Source organism: Pteropus medius, unplaced genomic scaffold, assembly GCF_902729225.1.
Source record: "Pteropus medius unplaced genomic scaffold, Ma_sr-lr_union100, whole genome shotgun sequence".
NCBI lineage: Eukaryota > Metazoa > Chordata > Mammalia > Chiroptera > Pteropodidae > Pteropus > Pteropus medius.
This window is the reverse complement of record NW_024344378.1, coordinates 8,683,251-8,704,934: the sequence shown is the minus strand read 5'-3', so window position 1 is coordinate 8,704,934 and position 21,684 is coordinate 8,683,251. Positions and strand designations below refer to the sequence as shown.

General features: G+C 49.8%; 1 long non-coding RNA gene across 1 annotated transcript in view; it reads right to left on the bottom strand.

Moving 5' to 3' along the window:
* Positions 1-338: 338 nt before the first annotated feature.
* The window catches only part of LOC120609056 (uncharacterized), a 37,963-nt gene continuing 16,617 nt past the window's right edge, over positions 339-21,684 (bottom strand). The window contains exon 3 of the long non-coding RNA XR_005654639.1: positions 339-974. This is a non-coding gene — a long non-coding RNA (uncharacterized LOC120609056). The remainder of the gene's footprint in view (positions 975-21,684) is intronic.

Sequence of the window (21,684 nt, the reverse complement as noted above, 5' to 3'; positions counted from 1 at the left end):
AGCACTGACTCTCAGGAGCCACCAGGGGGAGCTCCCGCTTTCTCTTTTGAGCCTCATATCTCGGTGGCCTGGCATTCCTTGTCATTTGATACACAGAATGGCGGGTGGGACAGTGATGAACACACATGGGACGTGTCTGTGTAAACTCTATCTACTTCTACATCTTGGCCGCTTCGCAGGGCTCACAGCACCTCACGGAGGGCTGCTTCCTCATTGGGACCCCACGGGTTGTGGATCACAGGTCTTGAGCACAGGGTAGTGGACAGACCCACTGACCTGGAGTCAGACCTGCGGGTTCCTCAGGATCAATGTCAAATGTATGCCATGAATGAATCACTTGTGGTTTATGCCATGGTGAGTGTAACAGGCGCACACACACACACAAACACACACACACACACGCACACCTCACATCACACAGTGCAGGCAATGAGGGGAAAGCCGTCAGCTTCCTCTAAGGACGGGACACTGGGGACTGCTTCCCAGCGAACCAGAGGGGACAGCGGCTCTATCCATTGTCTCTGGCCTGGGCCACCGGCAGAGGCAGGGAATACGAAGATAGGACCAGCGGGCAGGATGCCCGCTCACTGCTGGCACTCACCGAGCCGCATACCGCTTTGGAGGGCCTGACTGCCCCTTCCCGCAGCCTGGCCAGGAGCCCCCCACCTGTCACCCAAGCTCTGTCTCCTCCCCACTCTCACCCTACCCCAAGCGGTCTAGGATGCTTCGCTGTCCCAGTCTGCCGGCATCTGCCACTCCTGGCCATGGACTTGATGGGGTTTGCCCTGACCCTCAGCCCCAGGGCACTGCCCACCTCCGAGCCATGAGAGGTCTTCATTCTCCATCAGGGGGCCAGGGTAACAGCTCTCGGCACAGTCTGCAACTTCTGGTCAGCTTCCAACCTGTTCAGGACTTTCTCTTGAAGCTGGGGCTTCTGTCGCTTTATCTACAAGATGGCATCTTTGGGGCCCAGTCTGTGGATTGAACATATAGCACTTGGAGTTCAGATTCTAGCGTCCCATGTAATGCTGGATGCCTACATACACAGACATGTGTGGGTGTTTCCTCCGTTCTTACAAAACCCGACGCAACGGAAAGGGGTCACAAAGCTCTTTATAGAGAACACGTCAAACCTCTGAGCTTTCAGAAATCTCAGACTGGGCCGCCCTGCCCTTCGGGGGTGGCCCTGCTGAGCCCCCATCCGCACAGTGGTGGTCTATCCTCTAGAATGCAAACACCACGAGGACAGAGACTGACCTTGTACCCCTGCCTCCCAGTGCTGGACATGGAATAAATGTCCAGCATGTGTTTAATGAATGGCTCATTCAGAAACATTTAACGAGAGCTCATCACAGCAAGGTGCTGTTCCAGGTGGCAGAAATCCAGCAGTGAACAGGACAGAAACCTCTCTCTATGTAGTGCTTATATTGTAGGCAAGTGGATAAGGGGGTGGGTGAAGGTTTTCAGTTGCTGTGGTTTTGTTGGTTTCTTTTTTCCCCGGGCGCCCATTAGAAAACCCACCTCCTCCTACACTAAGTCTATCTCTCCTTTCTAATATCCACAATGGAAGAGGATGAAATAGAAACCCATTTCTCCCAGAAAACGAATGACGAGGAAGCTCATAGCTGTGGACGACTTGAGTTCCGCGAATGGAGGGTTCCAGGGTTATGGTGGGACGGTTCTGGATCAGTGCTGGCCCAGGACCTTCCTGGGGCCACGAGCTGGGAGACAAAAGCTTCACGTGGAGGCCCAGCCCTCCCACGCACTCACCCCCAGCGCTGAGAGCCCACGACTCCCGTCCCAGGCCTGCTCCATCATGGGGCTGCTCGCAGATACTTGAGGTGTCACCCAGTTACAGGCCACCGTCACAAAAGGGTTAGACTAGGTGGGTTCCCAGGTTGCTTCTCCAGCTCCTGAGATCCTGCTGTGTCTTGGCTCCACGTGAAACCTGAGCACTCGCTCCTGGGACCCGAGGCCAGCTTTCAGAGGAGAGGGAGTTAGAAACGTCTGGCACTGCCCGGCTTTGCAACAACCCCCGCCACACCCACGGGGTGCCCGGGAGCACGTCTCACCCCACTCTTCTCTCGTGTGAGTGCCGGCCGACCCCGCGGAGCTCCAAGATGCTTTGTGTCCACCTCCAGAACTGATGTCTTAGCTGGAGAGGACGGGGTCATTTACGTGGCGCACAGTGCCTCGCCCCACACGCCAGGCCACCCTGGGCTCAGTGACGCCCGTCACCGAAAACAGGTCTTGCATCTGCAGCATCGCTTTCGCCATCTGAATGGAAGCCCTTGTGAAGACCCCCGCCGAGTGCACAAAAAAAGTGCCATTGAAACGTGCAGCCTTGAAAAAATCCTCATTTCACTCCAAATGCACCAGAACTTCAGTGGTGGGAGACGGGGGTGCAATGGGGCAGGGGTGCTTCAAAAAATCACACTGCCTCGCCCAGGACACTGCCCGCTGCAATCTGTTCTGTCTTTTCGTCTGTTTCAGAGAAGTATGAGTCACAGTTAAAGTCTACCAAATAAACAAGCTATGTTTTAAAGTTCTATAAAACCTACAATTTTAGAAAGGCTTGATGCGGTTGACACGAAATTGATTTCAACGTGTCCTATTTCCGGTTCTAACGCTGGATTCCTTTCATCAAGAACAAACATACTCCTAATGGTTTGATTCTAAGTGAATGGACTCAGCATAAATATACAGGAAGCACAGGTGCTCACGCTAATTTTCTTCCTTTTTTGTGTTTGCGTGTTTGTGTTTTTTTAAATGAGACGGCATGTTTTCCTTCTCAAAGATTAAATTTCCCATAAAGTTTTCATGCACACTCCTAGGTTTTCTGACCTGAATAATCATGATGCAAACTGATAACCCAATTTGGGATTTTCGTTTTAATGAGCAACAGAAACCGAATGCCTGTGGCGGGAGGGCATCCTGGGTGTTAGAGCCCCCGTCCCAACGGGGCTCGAGGGAAAGCTGGAAAGTGGCTTCCTAGCCTCTGGTTACCTGTCACTCAGAGCAGGACAGCCTGCAGGGCCCTGGATGTGAAGCTGACATTCCCGCCACCATAGTCATTCAGAAGGATGCACCCGCCACAGAAATAAATTGCACAGAGAAAAAAAGGTTTTTCTTATAAACGTACCTAACAGGTATAAGTTTAGAAGGTTTGGGGCCAATCTACACATGGGATAAAACTTCATAGAACTATTCACCAAAAGGAAAAAGAAAGGTGCATATAAACTTTGGAAAAATCCAAATGAGGCTGAGTTCATAGTATTGTGCCAATGTCAAGTTTCTGGTTTTGATAACCGTACTGTGGTTACGTCAGAGGCTGTCTTTGGGAGAAGCTGGGTGAAGGGCACACTGATTATACCGCCTGAGTGTACAAAAAGCGCACAACCAATGGTGTACTACATTTGCAATTTTCAAGTGAGTCTAAAATGATTTCAAGCTTAAAAGCTAAACAAAATAAAAGTAAAAAAATAAAAATGTGGGGGCCAAGTAATGAAAACACAGCCACATGGAGTGGGGTATAAACCGGCACAGTCGTTCGGGAGAATGATCTGCCAGTATCTATCGAAACATAACACGTGCTAGCCCAGCAATTCCACTTCTAGAAGTCCAGCTTACAAAACGACGTGTCCCTGTGCCTATGGAACGCTCTTCGCGGCGTTGCTGTAATAGGAAAAAAGAAGAAGAAAATGGAAACAATCTAAATGTCCACGAGTAAGGAAATAATAAGTCAATGTGAAATGCCCGGGCCATGGAAGACTGTGTGATCAGAACAAGAACAAGGCGGCTCAACACAAAGATAATTGCGACGCCCTGGTACGTACAAAAGGAAGTCACAGAATAATATGTATGTGGATAGGAAGATCCAATTTCCCTAAAATCATATTTATGTGTACACACACACCTTACGTGGCTGTATAAGCATGGAAAGTATCCGAAATGATACACCCTGAACAGCTGGTAGATTGCTTCTGGGATGGGAAGCTCTTCGGGGTGACAAAGGGTTACTTTCAGTTTGAAATACATTACAGTGGAAAAGCGTTGTTTTTAGAATTAGAACAGGGAAGAAAGACAACGAAGGCGAGGGGGAGGGGGGGACGCCACTGGGAGAGCGTGAAGACCTGACTGGGAAACGCAGGAGAGAGGGGCTCGGTCGCCAGGCCACAGGAGGGTGGCGGCTCGGCCGGAGCGGCACCACGCACTGGCCCCCATCCCTGTGAGAGATCCGAACATCCTGTCTGTCCCCGGGGGACGGGCAGGGCCTTCTCGCGGGAGGAATATCCTTCCCCATCCCACTGTCAGGCTTGGCCGTGTGACCTGCTCATTTCCCTTTGTGTGTCCCCGGCAGCAGCTGCTCTGGGCCGGAGAATGAAGAAGACACACAGAGCAGAGCCATGGCCAACTAGTGACCAACATGCGACAGGGGCGAGAAACAAACTAATGTGTCGTAAGCCGCTGAAATGTAGGGATGCTTGTGGCACCATCTTGCCTCTTGAAAGCTAATATATGAGCAAAGAGGCACCAATGAGAAAGTGAGGGGACTGAAAAGGAGTCGAGGAGCATTTACTGTGGCCATACCATGTGAAGAATCCGTACGCGAGATAGGGGGCAAAGGGGTGAGCACCGGGAATGTGAGAAGCACGCACACGGTAGGGGATCAGAACGTGCCACCCCAGATTATGTCACTGTGGCGTAAGGATTATTTTGAGCTGCAGGCAAAAGAGAACCAACAGACGCAGAAAGATGCCTTCCCAGAGCTTCCTTTATCTGAGTAAAAACAGACACTGCTGAAAAGCAGGGGCCGCCATAAATCCCCTCTCCCAGGGAAGTTTTACAGCCAGGAAAGGAAAGGAAAGGAATGGAAAGGCGATCCGCACCGAGATGGACCCGCACAAACCAGCCTCGCTCCACTAGTTCCCCCCATACGTTTACCTTCCCCAAGTTTGCCGCCCCTGGAAGCCTAAACCTTTTCCTTTGTCTTCTCCCTTCTCTAAAAATATATTGTTCTTTGCCAAGTTGTCATATAAGCCCAAGTTCTAACCACCCCCTTGGAGTTACTCATCACTGGGTTTATTATGCACCTGTTAATAAACTGTTTTTCTTTTGATAATCTGGGCTATGTTTAATTTTACGAGGCACCAGTTTAAGAACCTAGGATGGTATTAGGGAAAAAAAAATGTGTCTTCCTCCTCTACAGTATCATCTGCTCGGGGAGATAACACTCATATACACGAATACGCACACTCGCACAGCGTTCCTGGGACAGCGTAGTGACAAAAGCCTGGCAGTGGGAACGGAGAGAGGCGCATGGGGAAGTGGGGGGGGTGGCCCTAAAGGCTGCGTGTCTGTGTCAGCATCAAACGCCCACGTGCACGGACTGGGCCTTTCCAATGAGGCACAAAAACCATCAGCAACAGTTTAATCGCCCTCCCACCCAAAGGTTCCAGGAAAATACCCAGCGCCTAGGGGTCCTGTGGGGCGCCTTTCATTACTGGGATACTCCTCGTACTAGAGGGTATGTCCTGTGTCTCTTGGAGATGATGGGAACGTGGATTTCCAGAAACCAGCTGTTTCTCTTTCACATGAGGCACACGTTGGCGCAAAATGCTTTCTCTTAAAGGGGACAAAGGGGCGCGAGCTAGCTGGCGGGTCCAAGGACCGCGTTTTCCCTTCTGCTCTTCTTCTGCTGTCACCATGGTTCATTCATAATCTGCTTCATGCAAACAAGCCACTTGCCATTTTCTCCTCCAAATCTGGGCAGTTCTGTTAAAACTTTTCCTCCCACCGCTTTTTGAAAATGACACAAGTAGGCCATGATTAGGTCCCAGGAGGAATCTATGGCTCTTAGCCGGTTCTTCTCCCACTCCTTCCCTCCAGAAATGGGAAGCATGCATTTCTCTTCTAAAGCACTCAGTCTTCTTACTTTCCTGTCCTACCCATTTCTAGGACGGGTTTCCTAAAGATCTGAATTCATTGGCTTCTCTGTCCGGCCATTCGGGCTACCGTGCACGCTGAACTCATGAGACACCCACTGTATTGCATTCTGCTAGGGACGCCGCCGGGTAAGGACCCGAGGCTGGGTCCGCAGGAAGGCATTGAAGATGGCCTCGGGCAAAGGCAGCACCAGCCTCCCGCATCCTGTGACTAGAGGAGTTGGCCCTTGGGAGAGCAAAGCTCAGGGTGTCCTGCAAGTGCCATGTTTCCAGAAGGGGCTGGAGAGCCTTCATCCTGCACCGGATTTGTCCTGAGTCCATCGGCTTCCCGGATGACGTTGGTGGCCTCGCTACCCTCACCTCCCACCGCGCAGGCGCACACGCCCCTGCCCAGGCCACCCCGAGATCCCCTCCTCTGAGGCCTCAGGCACGTTGGTGGAAAGAAATGTTCTCGTGGTCCTGTGCAAGGAAATCAAGTGCATGTGTAGGTGTTCTGTGTTTTACAAACTCTCCTCCTTGGTTGTTATGAGATTAAAACAATTTTCTCCCTCAGTAAATGCTTCCCTTCAAAACCGCTGGAAGCACATAATTCGCCCGCCCATCTGCGCATTCTAGTTTCTTCAGGGCTGCGGGGAAATCGTGACTGGTGGGGCCCGGGTCCTTCCGAGAGGCCAGTGTCCAGCAAGTGACTGACAAGAAGTCGCGTTTCAATGACGGCTCTGATCAATGTTTCATTTATTTTGAAGTTCAAAAGAGATAAGTGAGCACCGCAGGTCCTTTGGGAAGGCTGGGAGAGCGCATTTTGAGGTAAATTACTCTTTCATCCTCGGTAAAATTAATGGACACTTTCATTAAGACTGCAGGGAATTTTAAGGTAGTTCTATTCCTATTTTGAAATTACAATAGAGGATTTCCTCTTTAATGCCTGGATCATTTTTCGTTGCTATCGAAACATTGTGGCGACGCTGTGCATTTTATTTTCTTGAACAATGATGGGAAATGCATGCACACCTGAGGACATGGAAACATGTCTTAAAATCACAAGGAATTTCAAGGGAAAATGTACACAAAAGAAGAAAATGAAAAAGCCGGCCCAGTTGATGTGAGGGAGAATACCAACTTGCATTTCGTCCTTGAAAATATAAATTCACCTGTCGCTGATCCACGATGCCAGTTTGCTACCGTGCTGCTGAAAAAGCGTTCCTGCTGACTGCAAACTGCTCCATTTATGTGACTGTTTACATAATTACACAGCAAAACATTGCAACCTTTTGGATTTAATACATGTTTTAACAAGCCCTTCAACTACGGTGCAGGCTTCTGTAATCAAATCGAGCCTTTTCAATTAAAACACAATTAGAAAAGGTGTCATGGTGTCACTGTTACACTTTGTTGCATGAATAGATTCAAGAATCGCCTGGCTGGAAATCTGAGCTAACCCAAGACGCCTGAGCTTAAATGCCACGTCAGACCACCAGGGTGGGTGCCCAGGCAGTGGGACTTCAGTCATGGATGAGAGACACGGAGCATTATCCTTGGGCCATCTCTTTGCGACGGTCTGAAAGCAGCAGATGAAAATTCTGGGTGGCCTAGAGAGCTAGAAGATGCCTGCGGCTCTGAGCTTGACCTCCAGTTGCCAGCAAGCACGTCACGGGCAGAAATGATGGTGGGCGCATGGTGACCAGAGAGATCCACCTCGCCCTGACGTTAGTTACAGCATAATGGCATTCTAGAGGTAGAAATTATGTCAGATATCACTTAATCTCACTGCTTCATCTTAGAGATGTAAAATGGGGATTCACAGAAGATACAAGATTTGCCAAAGACCATAACGTTAACCATTTTGTCGAACAAAGTAACATGTGCACCCCCGTCTACCACCCCCAACTTAAGGACCATTACCTAGTTGGAGCAAATATGCAAAGAGGTGCACTCTCACAGAGCGAAGGATGGCTTTTAGAAAGTAGGTTCTGGTCTATCTCAGCACCTCAGCAGCAAAAGTCAGATGTGGAAGGCTGGTGTAGTGAGTTGAATGGTGACCCTCAAAAAAGATTTGCCCACAATAAAATCTCTGGAACCTCTCGGCATTATCATATTTGGGAAAAGGGTCTTTGCAAATGTAATGAGGTTAAGGATATTGAAATGAGCTCATTGTGGATTATCCAGATGGGTCCTAAATCCAATGATCAATGTCTTCCTGAGAGACAAACACTCTAGTAGAGACGCAGATACAGAAGAGATGATATGAAGATGTCGGTAGAGATTGGAACGATGCAGACACAAGGCAAGGAATGGCCGGAGCCACAGGAAGCCGGGAGAGGCGAGGAAGGATTCTTCCTGGAGCCCTGGGGGAACAGTGGCCCTGGCCACACCTTGATTTTGAACTCCTGGCCACCAGAACTGTGAGAGAATAAGTTTCTGTTGCTTTCAGCCACCCAGTACACGGTAATTTGTTATAGCAGCCACAGAAAACTAATACACCTGACAAAATGCAATGGCCATGTGCCTGCTCTGCCCAGGGAGGCTGTTAACAGAGTGAAAGTTTGTGTCCCTAAAAATCCACACAGTGAAACCCTAATCCGCATTTAGAGGTGGAGCCTTGGGGAGGAGCCATGAGGGGGAGGCATCCATGATGGGATCGGTGCCCTCATAAGGGGATGAAGAGACCAGCTCTCGCTCTCTCCACCATTTGAGGATACAGTGAGAGGCTGGCAGTCTGACCCAGAAGAGGATTCTCACCAGAACGTGACCAGGCTGATTTCTGACTTCCAGCCACCAGAACTGTGAAAATAGGTTTCTGTTGTCGGTAAGCCATTCAGTTCATGGCACTTTGTTAGAGCCTCCGCTAAGAGAGAGGCTGACCAGACATGCTACATCAATGCGCAGCCAGGGCTTCTGGCTGTGCTCAGTGCAGGAAATGGAGGGAGGAGGAGGGAGGTGAGATGTGAACCCTCTGGCCCCCTCCATGGGGTCCTGTGAGCTGGCCCACGATGGTCGCAGCTCTTCTTGGGGCAGCCCTCCCCAAGGGACTCCCTGCTTCTGGATCCTAGCGCTGGCTCCCTCCCCTTGCCCCTGCAGGTATAGGGCTGTATCAGCCCTGCTGCTCCTGGCGTGGCCCTCCCTGAAGCCCCGCCCACACCTTCGCAAACAGTCCCTTTGTATCAAACATCCTCCAGCTAATCCAGTCGAGCCACATGCATGCTGCGCCCTGATGACCCCGGATGCTGAGGCAGTGATTCTGTGGCCTCATTTACTGCTAGTACGTCAGTGGATTGTCACTATTTCTCTATGACACAGGGGTGGCGGATGTGACTGTGCCACTTTGCCCACGAGGGAAGTGAGGCTCACAATAGTGAGCTGAATTTATGACTATTACACACCAAATCTGGAGCGGAGCGAGGATCACAGTGCGGCCCTTACGTCCCATCTCAGACTCGTCCCTAAGCTGTAGGCCAGGAGTGGCAGGGCCATGCTGCTTGGGCTGCCACTGCCTCCTCAGTCACTGCCATGGCAGACGTCACTAACCAGTCATGACACTCTCAGACTGCATCCAGACTTTGGCCTTGGATGTCTCCCAACACAGCTTTCCAGAAGGTCATAGAATCCATCAGAATTGGTGGACAAGTGTGCCCTTCCTGCTACAGTCTATGTATGGGCTGTTCTATGCCTCCAGCTGTGCCCTCCATGGTTGCCTAGGGCAGTGGTCCCCAACCTTTTTGGCACCAGGGACCAGTGCTCTTATGAGAACCTAATGCCTGATGATCTGAGGTGGAGCTGAGGTGGTGATGCTAGCGCTGGGGAGCGGCTGCAAATACAGATGAAGCTTCGCTTGCTTGACCCCTGCTCACCTTCTGTTGTGCAGCTCGGTTCCTAACAGGCCAGGGACCAGTACTGGTCCATGGCCTGGGAGTTGGGGACCCCTAGCCTAGAGGATAGGATCCCAAAGTAGTCCTATGAGTTCCAAGACAATAAGACAGTATCTTATAGCACAGGTTTTTGGATTATCTGAGGGCCTCACAGCTGGGGGAGAAGCAACGGGTACTTCAAAGTTAGATTAAGAAGCCTTCGGTTTTTCTAATGAGGGTCTAGAGGGAGGAGGTGGAGGAGGGGAGGGCCAGCCCGGCTAGGGGTGGGAAGAGAGGGCAGAGCTGTGTCTGCTGAGACAAGGAGAGGAGCTTTGTGGGGGTGGGGCTGGGAAAGGCGGGCAGCCACGAAATTAAAGTGGAGTTTTAGGAAGTTCAGATGAAAGCCGGTGAATCTAACTTCCTCCTCTGTTGATCACTCCCAGAAATCTTCAGTAAAAACCCACATAACGGCGATTCTTTTGAGGTCCGATGTGTGTGTTTTGGGGTGTAACCTGGTATGGGCTGATTGCCATGCTGGGCATTATGGTGACCCCACGAGCACATTAGAAGCACTAGCGAGTCTTGCGGCTGAGACACCTGTGGGACTTCAACACAGCATTTCCCTAAGCCTGGTCATTTCCGAAACCTCTTTGTTCACAGTTCAAATGACTAATGTCCAGTGGACCTCCCGTTCCACAGAACAGTTTCTGGTATAATTCTGACAGGATCCACACAATTATCCTTCCGTATTCTAATCACGGTTTAAGAGTCCCTCCTTTGAAGGACAGGCAACCTTGACCTTCACACACCTGACGCTCGGCAGCTCACTCTCTTGTTCGTTTTTATTGATGGTCTGCCCCCTCCACTGCCTTTTGTGTGTCATGTTCGGCCTTCTCTGTAACAACATAGGGGGAGGGTACAGTGATGCCACCTACCAGGCAACAGAGTGGTGGTCCCCCAGCAGCTGGTGGGGTGGGGGAGGCAGGTGAGGAAGGACGGTTATTTGTGTGCGTGGGGTGGGGGGAGGAGGGCGGTGAAGATACCAGCACAAACCACGGTGGGCCTATTCGTCACTGCAGCTCTCTGACAGTGGGGTTCCATCATCTTCTTCATACATAGAGGGACACACACCTTGCAGCCTCACGGACAAAAGCTCCGAGGTCAGGCACACCTGGATTCGAAGCCAGATCTGCCCCTTTCTAGCTTGAGTTTGGTCAACTTCATACATTTATCTAAGGCTCAGTTTCCTTGTTTATAAAAATTGGGATGAAAATAGCATTAGTTCTCTCAGGGTAAGATGAAGAGCAGATGGAAGAGCCCAGTAGAGTGACAGCCCGCCGCCTGGCATACAGAGAGTGCTCGGTTGACGTCAGCGATGATGATAATCACGGTCACGACGATCACGGGACAGCCTGCAGAAGGCCCGTCTCACTTCCAGGACTCAGAATTCGCTGTGCTGCGTCTCTCCAGGCCTCCCCTGCTCTGGAGGAGCCCTCTCCTGCTGGAAGGGGGTTAGTAAGGAGAGATGTAAGCATGCACCCTGCCTGATCTTCCTCTTAAGCATAAACGAAATGGGGAGAGACCTGGAGAAGGGAGCAGAGACGACGGGCAGCCACCCGAGCCTGGTCCCGGCAGGAGCCTTCGGGTCTAACTGCAGAGGGCCCCCGTGCAGCACACAGGTTGGCTGGTGGAAGGCGGTGTGGACGAGAGAAGTGGAAAGTGACTGAAGACCACCGAAGGGACGAAGAATGTGAAGAATCAAAACCGCCAGCCACACGAGGCCAAATCTCCAGTCGTGAGGTGTTCTGGCAGCAGAAACAAGAAATTTCTTCTTTTGCTTTGTCTTCTCCTGGTTTGGACTCTAGCGTCCCTTCCTTAATTGTGATTCTCTGGTTTTACCCTCTGAGGTGGAGGGTAAATGCTGAGCTGGCGGAAAGTGCTCTTGAAACCTGGAGTCTGCAGCCACCAGGGCATTTTCAAGCATTGTTCCCAGGAGCCGGCTAAGCCCTTCCCCCTGGCCCAGGGCACTTCACTTAACTGACCTTTTGCCGCCGTTACAAACATTACAGACCCCATCGCTAGATGTTAATCCCTCCTGATTTAGAAAAGGATTTTTTTTCCTTTCCTTTCCTTCCACCGCCCCCACTCCCCTTTCATGTCTGAAGGTAAAGTTATGTTTCAAAACACATCTTGCATTCACATATAGTTTTTATAAGCACGGCACCTTCATAGTCATTATTTCAGTTTGGAAAAATGACATGTGAGTGCCTCAGGGGACTTGCAGAGAGTAAAATCCAGTGGTTCTCAAAGTGTGGCCCCCTGACCAGCAGTAGTTTCAACATTACCTGTGAACTCATTAGAAATGCAAATTGCCTGGCCCCACTCCAGACCTAGGGGTGCGGCCAGCAATCTATTTTTACAAGCCTTCCAGATCATTCTGATGCATGTTCAAGTTTGAGAACCACTGCACTGATCGGATTTCCTCTACAGCTATTCCCTAGTTAACAGATTAGAAAACAGACCCACGGGAATCGGGTCAAGGTCATTCACTCACTCATTCCACGAGTATTCAACACTGTGCTAGGGATTAGGAATAGATAACAAGGGTCAGGCCAGAGCTCCTGGCCCTTGGGCCACCTCCACGGGGTTTTTCCCTGCTATCTGCACTCATGTCCACCCGCCAGAAGGGCTGCACTGAATCACCTACTCCAGCCTCTGCTTAGATTCTCCAAGATCAGGGAGCTCAAGACACGGCCTCACCGCCGTATACACACACCCGAAGCAACATAGATGATCTTACTTTGTATCGAGCCCAATTCTGATTCCGCTTTCCCTTAGGTATTTAAAGACATGATCACTTCATCTTCCCCACCCTTCATCAACTCTTCGTCCAGGATAAATATCCTTATGTCTGTTATGGGGAAGCGCGGCAATTCCAGGAATCAAATTACCTGCACTCGAGTCTGGCTCTGGGCCTCAGTTTCCTCATATGTAAAATGAGAATAATATTTAAACCCCGACTATGTAGGTTTATTGTGATGTTTATACGGCATAAAGCATGGAAAGGGGTTCGGTAGGCATTCGGTGAGGGTTAGCCACTACTGCAGCGCCTCATGGGGCCTGCTTTCCATTCAGTGTGCCACCCTTCTGTCCTTCCCCAGATGGGTGCCACAATCAGCAGTCACCCCTATGTAGGCAGGCCAGGTCAGAAGGCCGTATGACTATTCCGTGCCCCTCTGGCCATGTGCCTTCTGGAATAAAACCAGAGGCTAAGGTGGGGAGAAAAGAGGCCTGTCACTATATTCATGGGAAAAGTGATCCTTGTCCTTTGGCCCTACACCTGTGACATAAACACACTTTGCGTATTTGCCCCTAGCCTTAGTGAAAGAATAGAATCCACACAATCATCAGGAAAACTGACTGTGTCCCCTAGCATCAAGAATGGAAGGGTGCATCTTCTGCTTCTGTGGAAGACCATCTCTACCACTGGGACTTGCAAGGAAGGCTGAGAGCAAATACCAAAAAACCTCTAAATGAAGTCATTAGAGAGCTGCTGATAAAAACAGGATGTGAGGGGACAGAAATACAGCAGAAAATTTGCCAATTCTGGGCATGAAGCAAGAGGCTGAGGGTCCGGTAAAGGATCCAGGCAGCGAACTACTACAGAGAGACAGGGAAACGAGCAGAGCTTCAGGCAGTCTCATGGGAATGAAGGGACAGGACTAGGTGATTCAGGTGTGTCACCTTTCCGGTGGGTGGAGTATGAGTGCAGAGAGCTGGGATTCCTCTGAAAAGGAAATAAGAGATAAGTTCGTCCAACACGCTTACCAGCTTCCCGCTTTCCCCCTTGAGACATTTGCCAAGTTTTGAAACCATGCAGGACAGGAGGATAGGCTGGAAAGCTAAGCAGGAAGCTTTTGCAAAGCAGAGTAGACTTTCCAACAGTCTCGGGATGCGAAGAAAGTCAAGATTAAAGTCCAAGGCCCTGCCAGAGAAGAGGGACCCTGGTGAACATCCTGGATTCCACGGGAGCACCTAGAAGACTGACAGGCAAACCAAGATGCTAGGTATGTTAGATGGTTCTAATTCAGATTAGACCCATCAGAAGAAAAGATCAGTGATTTTTGAAGACATGTCGAGAAAAATATTCAGACAGAAGCACAGAGTGGGGAAATATTGGAAAAACAGAAAGGAGACACATGGGCACACAGGAAAAAGGTCTAACATGTGAGTGGGGTTCCCGAAATAGAAGGAAGCCACCTGTTGGTGAGAGGGGACCTTCCCTTTTATCCGCCTGGCATGGACCCTTCCTTCCTAGAATTCCCCCTCTCTTTGCTTCACTTGTGACATATCTCAGCAAGTAAAAGGCCACATTTGCTGTCAATACCCAATTGCAAACAAAGATTAACTTTTTTTTTTCCACTTGACTTTGTACCGAACTCCAGCCAATAATGGACTTCAACATTTCTGTTACCCCGTGAAAACTGGAGCTTCTCTGCTGGCAGAGGCACTGCCCCCATCCTGATGACCCTTTATCCTGCTGTATCCTAGTGGAAGGGCCAGACTAGGCCTTGGGTTGACTGCTTAGTACCAAAAGCGAAAGGACATTTCTGGGACCTGCTGGACTGCCACCAGACAGCAACATCTGGAAATACCACAGACCACTGCCAAATTGGTATCCTATCTTTTACTACCTTTAACTTCCTGTTAAAATCTAATAATCCTCCTGTTTTCTCTACTGAGAAAACATGATTAGGTTATTTATTTATTTATTTATTTACTTACTTACTTATTTTTGTTTTTTGAGAATATAGTCTATATTATAGAAGAAGGGGAATTAATCAACTTCATCCAAGGTGGGGCTTAATTTCCTAAAACCATCAGAAGGAGAAGAATCAGGAAAGGGATAGTCTTATCTTTTTAATCTAATGGGACACACTCTGAATGCTTTTTCTCCTGGTCCCCTTGTCTTGAAATCGTGCAGTTTATTTATGTAGTTGACTTTTGAACCTAAGCACAGGACTTTAAGTGTATCCCTAACCCATTTTTTCACTTAGCAGTTTCAACTATTTTCAGACTTCTGAGATCTCTGTGAAGCCAGCAACCTATGAATCAGTCATCCTCTCCCAATTCTGGGTCACCTGTAAATCTGGCCAGAGTGGTGGATTTCTTCGGCTTCTGATCAAAAATGCAAAAATAAAACAAACGAGCAAACAAACAAAAGCCCTGGGAATAAATAAGCACCCTATTTTAACAAGTCAGGTGGGCAGGGTGGGGACTCGGTGATCATCCTTCGGGCCGCTTACCCCAGACATCTACCTAAAGCTGTGAGTTACAGACTCTAACTTTTTGGTGCGTTCTGCCTGCTACTTGCATCCTGCGGATGCTCAAAGCCACAAAGCTTGCTGTTGGAAGGACCGCATTCCTCAGGAGAGCATTGATCAGACAAAAGCGCTAGCTGTAGGATTCAGGTTTCTGTTCCGACTCTCCACGTCTATGCCCTAGGATGAAGAAGTTGGGCTATTTTTATGAACAAACATTTATTGAGCATTTACTGCGTGCCGGTTACTGTGCTGAGCTCTTTACGCGTGTCATCTCAATCGAGCTTCTTTTAAACATTCTGTCAGGTGGACATTATTTCTCCATTTTATGAAAGAGGAAACAGAGGCTTAGAGAAGTAACTTGCATGCTGGTCACAGAGTCAGCGAGTGACATATCCAACGCTGGATTGCCATCTGACTGCGTGGCGCTTGCACCATTGGTTTCCCCTGCCTGGGTGATCCCTGAAGCTCCTTCCGGCTCCAAGCATCTGTTCTTTCTGAAACATTTGTATCATCTGGCCCCTGACAGAGGAACGACTGACTGTACAAACCCTTGAAACCATTGTTCAGCTGGCATCTCCAGAGGCAGGGGATGCCTGGCCCGGTCTCAGACGGCCCCGCACACAGAGCGAAGAATGCTGGCCACGTGCCAGGCCCAACGATGCTCTAAATTATAGTCGTATCTGTGCACTCTTGACCTTTCCTCAGAGGCCCCAGAGTTTTCAATAGCACCAAGCCTGACTTCACAGCGCCCAGATCATTTCACTGAAGGAGCAAGCATAAAAGGTGCCATCTTGCTCACGTGAGTCAGCTCTGACGCCGAATTCAAATGCCTGTGAGGCCGTGGGCTCCAGAATAATCTGCCGCTCACGGCCACGTTTTTTAAATGGGGGGTTTTCGTCTTTTCAAACGAGAAATACCAAGTTTACGGTTGCCTTGGATCCTCAACAGATTTCTGGTATATGGCTTAAAAGTCTCCTTCTGATGCAGACTCTTACAAAATGCTTCTGACTACCCGTTTGCTCAGCTATTCTCCTGCAACTGAGTTTACTTTTCTAACGAGGAAAGCAATCCTTGGACTGTCTTAAAACGATTCCCAAACTGGTGAGTGAGGTGGGGGAAACCCAGTCACTTGAAGAAATAAGAACCCAAATACTACGTCAGCAATTCAAGGCATGACTTCCGCGTCTCATGACTTCCCTCCCTTATATGCATCAACTGTACTGCCGAATGTTGAAAATAAAATCTACAGTTTGCCAGAATCATATGGATTGCTAACGCTAAACTGTATTCCAGAGTCACGCAGGAATACATAATTACCGTAGGCCATTTCTTCTTCCCCTACCCAGATTTGTTTATTTCATAGTTAATTTTTTTTTTTTTTAACTAATAAAAACCCCAACTGTCATTTGCCTAGGGATCTGGAATTGAAACTTCTACTGCTGGTGGCTTGTGATTTTCCCCAGCCCTCTAGAAGCTTCTCGATCTCATTTTTTTTTTTTCTAACAGAGGCTTTGTCTATAGCGAATGAACCCCGGCTACAAAGTCGACTGGCTTGCTTAAAACAATGGAGCTACCAAGACAATAGGAAAGAAGGTGCTGGCTTAGTGTGCTAAGCACTAACCCCCAATAAAGCCATCTGCATCAATCCTAGCCAAGCCGCTCCTGAGACTGTCAAGTTCAGGGACAGGCTGGTCTTCTATTCACTGCATCCACAGCTCTGGCAGAAGAACCTCGGCGGGGGGTGCAGCACCTTTATATCTACACGTAACTACTGTTTAAGATTCCTCTGTGCTCCACCACTGCAGATAGAATAAGGAGGAGAGAACCGAGACTATTGTTTGAATATTCCAGGCTTATCCTCCCCAGCCTCCACCACCTCCTCCAAAAAGAAACCCTGCCTCCAAAATGGGGGTCGTTCAAGATAATCTACAGAAAATGAGGAGGGTGTAAGGTCAGCTCACTGCTTTGCGTGCGGGTGTTAAAAGCAGCAGTCCTGGATCTCACACATATCTAGTTTCACATGGATTCTTCCTGACCCCACCTCCACAATGATGCTTTCATCTCCAGCTTCCTCTTCCTCTCCAACGTCTCTGCCCTGGGCCAGGTCCACGCCGCCTCTTGCCTGGGCTAGCGCTTGACCTTCTATCTGGTCTCCTGTCTCCTGTCTTGCCCTTGCCACACAATGCCACTGGGTTTCTCCAAATAGGAGAAATCCTGATCACATCAGTCCTCATCTTAAGAGCTTGGACGGTTCTCCCTGAGCTACAGAATAAAGTCTAAACTCCTTACCCTGGCATATGAGTTCTGTCTCATTCAGGAACCTACGAGCCTTGCTGTCCCTCTTGGCCACTTGAGGGTTCTACCTCAGCCCAGGGAGGTAGGCCAGGGTGGGCTCCAGAGCAAGCCCCACCCCTTGGTGGAAGCCCGAGTCACCACTGGTTCTTTGCTCTGTTCCGCTTGACATCAAGCGTTAACCACAGTGACGTAGGGAAGGGGGACACAGCCCCTACCAAAGTGATTAACACGGCTTGTTCCCACAACACATAGACGTAATGGCCTGATGTCCCAGAGGAAAATACGTACCTGTGAGAGATAAGAAATGTTAGAACAAGGACCATGACAGTACGTGACCCATAAATCACGTTTCCATTCAATCAGTGTGAAAAATGAATGTGTCTTGTTGAGATAGAAAAGAAATTAAAAACAGAGGGAAAAATAGATGCCCAATGGTGGAGAGATATATCCCCACCATGCCCCAGGGGCCTCCTGGAGCTGTCACACCTGCAGGCGACTTCTCCTGGGATACACCTTGCCCTGTACCACTGGCTCTTGTCTCTTGTCTCTCTGGGCCACTCCAGAGCTCACGGCTGACTGGTCACTTTAGCTCCATTCTCTCTGAGACACACTACAGAAAGGGTCCCCCTGACCCGGGGACTCCTGACTTTTCCTCCTCTTCACAGACAGCTCCAACTTGGGCAGCCCCAGCCCTAGGCCCATGATGCTCTGTTCTACTCCACAGTAGTTATTCACTGTTTCCAAACTCACTTGCCTTTCCCAGCTGCAAGATTCTGCTTTTGCCATCCTTTCTGCCCAAACTGCCCATCTTCCGCCTGGTGAACATCCTATATGGTTCCACTCCTTAGATTTCCTGGATCCACCCATCTCCAGCCTCAACAAACAGGGCAGAAGTGACCCCCCTCATGTCACCTAGGATGCACAGGAATGATCCAGACAGCAGTGCAACGTGGGCAAATCGTCATATTAAATCATATGTGCATTGGAAATGTATATGCACCTTGTAGGATTGCTATGTGTTTAGAAATAATTTATGTTCTTCATCAGTAGAAATAGCTTATATTGAATCAACTGCATTAGAATTAGACAAGTATGTCTTGATCAGCAAAATACAGAAAACCGAGGAAAAACAATACACTTTCTGCACTTTGACAGACATCACAGTCGGCAAGACATTTGTTGACACAGGACTGTCAAAGAGGAGGAGACACGCTTTGCTGTTTTAAGGACCAGGACAGAGGTGGGAGTGCAGCCGTGGATCTGGGGACTCGTGCAGGGGACAGTCGCTGTGCTCGCCTGGAGAGGGGCGTGGCTGCGCCCAGCCTGTGAGACGACTCGGGCTGGCACCTGCCTGTTGTTTCCACCACTGGAGTGGCCACAAAACCCACAAATACACGTCAATCATCAGACACGCCCAGTCAGCACCAGCAGACACAGCAGCCACCCTCTTCCCAGAAACACCTCTCCCTCTCACTGGGATGCTTTTCCTCTTCCTTTGGTGGCGCATCCAGGCTTCTCCAGTGCTTGGTCCTCACCTCCGTGAGCTCTAAATGTGGGGAAGCCCAGGCTCTAGCTGGCAGACGTCTGCTTCCCAGCAACGCTTTCTCCGTGAGGGACCGCTTGAGGTTTCTGGGCTTTGAATGCCAGCAGGGTGGCGATGTCACCCAGCACGATGTTTCCAGTCTGAGCTCACCACCTCGACTTGCATGTCTAACAGGCAAGTAATAAACAGCTCCGAATCAAATGCCGGCCCTCCTCCCCGCAAGCCTGCTCTTCCTCCACCCTTCCATTCGATCAGACCCAAAACTGCTGCCATAATTCTCACACTTCTCTTCTTTACACCCCACATCCAGTTGCCCGCAATCCTGGGGCCTCCGCCACCAATACCCGTCACCCTAACTCAAATGAGCACCATCACCCATCTACACCTTGCAGCAGCTCCCTAACAGGTCTCCCTGCCTCTCTTCGGCCTCCCCCAGCCCCCACCAGTCTGTTCTCAATGTGGCCCCTGGGAGCCTTTACCAATGAAAGTCAGATCAGGCTCCTCTGCTCACGACACCGGCTTCCCATGTCAGAGGAGCTGGAATCCCGACCATGGCCTACGAGGCCTGAGCTGGCCTCACCTGCCGGGTATGTGGCCTCCTGGCTGGACTCTGACCACAAGCAGCTCTTGCCTCAGGACCATTGTTCCAACTGTCCCTGTGCCCAGGGGGCTCCTCCCTCAGATATCCACATGGCTCAGTCACCTGCCTTAGGTCGCTACTCACACATCACCCTGGACTCAGCTTACCTGTCACCTCCCAGTGACGGTCCCCCCTACTCCCTTGCCCCTCATCTTGTGTTCTGCACTCGCACAGACTTCAGAGCACTCTCGTTCAGAATGACGTATTTGTTTACTGACTGGGTTACGGTCTGAGGACCTCACTAATTTACTAGCTCCATGAAGGAACCCTTGTCTCTCCAGAACTTACCAAGGAGCCTGGCATACAGGAGGCACTTAATAAATGCTGGCTGAATGAATAGATGAACGAACCATAACCACTGAAAACTATGAGCTGACAGTCTAAGCAAGAACTTTCTGAGAATCAGAACGGCCACCAGACGTGACAAGCTGCTGGAGTGCCCTGGCTCTGCCTTTCACCGAAACCGTTCGAGCACGTGGGGCACAGAGGCGTAATGGCACCGCAGAGATGGTCAGATGGGACTTCTTTCCCTTCCGTTTCAAAATCTCATAAATAGTTCATGAACCCTGGAAAAAATCCTAATGGGCAGTATGGATTTTTTACAAGTAAGTAAACCAGATCATCCATAATCTCTCTGCCAGGAGACAGCCACAGTCAGTGTCCAGAAGGAGCATTCCATTGTGTGGGCTGATACTACTTTATTTAGTGTGGGTTTACATGAATCTGTGTCATCTTTTAACATTTCATCATTGCTCACATTTATTGGGTGCTTCATTTGTGCCAGGCACTGTGCTAAGTGCTTCACATACATTTGATTCTCCTGCAATCTAATGATGTAGATACGTAATGTCATTCACATTTCATATTACAGATGGGAAACGGGTTTAGAGAAATCACGTAACTTTCTCAATATCAGACTGGCAAATAGCAGAGCCAGATTAAGATCCCAGTAATCTGATTCAGGCTCCAGCAAAGGTTCCACTGATGTCTGCTGAATGAGTGAGTGAATGAATGTGTGTTCAACTGCTCACACTAGGGAAAACTGAGTGAGCTTCTCTTAACCAGCTGGTTGGTTCTCATCTTACAAACGCTCTAAAGCTTATGTCACTCATCTCTTCACGGGTCAAAGCATACAAAGCACTTCTTTGGCTCCAACGCCCATCAGCTATTGGAGAAGTCTTCCTCAAGGGGAGACTCAAGTGTCTCCTTGGATGAGTCCGTCCACTGCCTCCCATGGTCCAGGCTTTGGTCACCCGTAGGGCCAGCCATGGGGCCTTCACCGCTGCAAGCAGAGCCCACTCTGGGCCACTCCTAGCCACCTGCCTCCTACACTCACTAGAGCTGACTGGTTCCTGCAGCCACCGCGAGGCTACTGTGTCCACTCCGAAGGCGTGGTGACACCTCCCGCTGGTACGAGCGCCGCCAGTGCTGGTGCCACCGCCACCGCCAGTGCTGGTGCCACCGCCATCATGCCAGTGCCACCAACATTGCCAGCGCCGGGCTCACCGCCTCTGCTGCTGCTGCTGTCACACTGCTGAAGCTACCGCCCAAGTCAACAGCTTGGGGAGCTGGCCGGCCCCTGCCACGCGAGCGTGGGCAGGCGAGCGTGGGAGCTAGGAGCTTTGTCATCGTTTGCCCAGACTCCAGTACGTCTGCAGACAGATGAGGGGCAGACTGAGTGACGACGGGACATCATGAAGGACTCGAAATTACCCTCTCCTCCAAATAAAGCTTCACCCTGGACTATCTTGGGATTTCCTGGGAGGCGACTTGGTCCTTTATGCAAACAGATTCTTGAAGAGGCCAACTCATTTTCCCAAGAGATCTCTAAATCCCCCAGGGGAGACAGTGCAGGCCAAGCTGGGACCCGCTTCTCACACCCACCCTTCTCCTCCCACCTACTTGTAGCTGACCATGAATATTTCTTCTGCTACTAGGAAGCTGAGAGACACATCTGTGGCTCGACTTTTAATATTCACAAGACCTCATGGTATGCATTTGTGAGCTCACCTTGCCCTTGACTTTGTCCTAGTTCCATTTCAGTCCTGTTTCTCAGATATGTCATTCTTATTATTTTATTATATGTATGTGT